This window comes from Schistocerca gregaria, unplaced genomic scaffold (genome assembly GCF_023897955.1).
Source record: "Schistocerca gregaria isolate iqSchGreg1 unplaced genomic scaffold, iqSchGreg1.2 ptg000428l, whole genome shotgun sequence".
Taxonomy (NCBI): domain Eukaryota; kingdom Metazoa; phylum Arthropoda; class Insecta; order Orthoptera; family Acrididae; genus Schistocerca; species Schistocerca gregaria.
Genome location: NW_026061855.1, coordinates 437,905 through 439,824, shown reverse-complemented (window position 1 = coordinate 439,824; position 1,920 = coordinate 437,905).

Sequence of the window (1,920 nt, the reverse complement as noted above, 5' to 3'; positions counted from 1 at the left end):
GTCTGAAATGTATATCTTCATCTAGATGGTGTAGTACCCCTGAATGTATTAGCTGCACTAATTGATAAACTGCCTAAACCTTTCCTTCTTCGGGATGATTTTAATGCCCATAACCCCTTGTGGGGTGGTACCATAGTTACTGGGCGAGGCAGAGTTGTCGAAATTTACTGTTGCAATTTGACCTATGACTCTTAAATACTGGGGCCGCCACATGTTTCAGTGTGGCTCATGGGAGTTACTAAGCCATTGACGTATCAATCTGCAGCCCAGAACATCTCCCATCCATCCACTGAAGAAGACATGACTACCTGTGTGGTAGTGAGCACTTCCCCATCTTCCTGGCAGTGCCCCAGCATCAGGCACACAGATGCCTGCCCAGATGGGCTTTGAACAAGGCTAACTGGGTAACTTTCACCTTAGCTGTCACCGCTGAATCTCCCCTACATTGTAATATCGATGTGATGGTTGAGCAGATGACTAGCACAATTGTTTATGTCACAGAAAACGGAATCCCTCGCTCTTTAGGTTGCCCAAGGAGTAAGGCAGTCACTTGGTGGTCACCGCAAATCGTTCAGGCAATTGAAGAGTGTCTGCAAGCTTTACAGCCCGTAAGTGGCACCCTTCCCTGGAGCACATCATAGTCTTTAAATGGCTCTGTGCCAGTGTTCGCTACCTTATCGAGCAACAGAAGGAGTGGTGTTGGGAGAGATAAGTCTCCACCATTGGAGGCCACATGTCTTCCCAAGTCTGGAAAAAGATCAAATGTCTCTTTGGGTACCAAGCCTCAATGGCTGTCCCTGGTGTTACTTTAAATGGCGAGTTATGTACCAACACAAATGCGATTTCCGGGCACTTTGCCGGGCACTGCATTGGATAATCACCCCCCAAGGTTTCGCACACTGGAACGGTGGCTGAAAGGTAATGTACTCTAATGCACTACATGCTGTGGTGAATCCTATAACGCCCCATTTACAAAGTGGAAGCTTTTCAGTGCTCTTGCACATTGCACCGACACAGTTCCTGGGCCTGACCGCATCCACAGCCAGGTGATTAAACATATCTCATCTGACTACAAGTGACATATAATCATCATCTTCAACCGGCTATGGTGAGATTGTGTAAAAACGCACTTGATGTGGACAGCTATCACACCATCTGCCTCACCAATGTTCCTAAAAAGCAATGCCACAAGAGTGAGAATAAAACGGATTAAATGTGTAACACAAAACAGAAAGAAAGGAAAAGCCATAAGAATGAAGGGCACACTATGAACACTAAAAGGAACAAAAGAGGACAAGGAAACAACAGAAGAGAGTAAAACATGAAAGCAGATTACAGTGGCTGGCAAGCACGAGAATAGAAAGGGAAAGCCAGTGACTCTGCAACACATTAAAAACTCAACCGTAAAGCACTAGGCTGGAGGACACAGAGGGTCAAAGGATACACTAAACCCTATATAGAAGTATAAAACCCACTCTCACGGATAAAATGTAGAACTAAAGCTGCTGTGGAGTCATTGTGTCCAACACCGAAGGCAGGTTGGTGGGAAAGTTGAAAGTCTGTCACAGAGCGGTTAAATGTGAGTAGTCCAGCAAGAGGTGAACAACTGTCATTTGGAAGCCACATCGACACTTAGGTGGCTTCTCGCTACAGAGTAGTTAACCATGCATTAGCCTCATATAGTCAATGCAGAGCCGGAAGAGGATGACTGATTCCCTGGGAGAGGCCTGCCTGGAAGACTTCCACACATTCATAGCCTCCTTAACGACATGCAGTTTGTTATGTGTGCTGTTATGCCATTCCCTCTCCCAAAGCCAGAAAACCCCATGGTGTAGACAGAATGTAGGTCAGCTTCAGAGAATGCCTATCTCATGAAGCAGTTTCCACGTCGCCTGCTTGGGAGCCATTCCGTGGTTTATC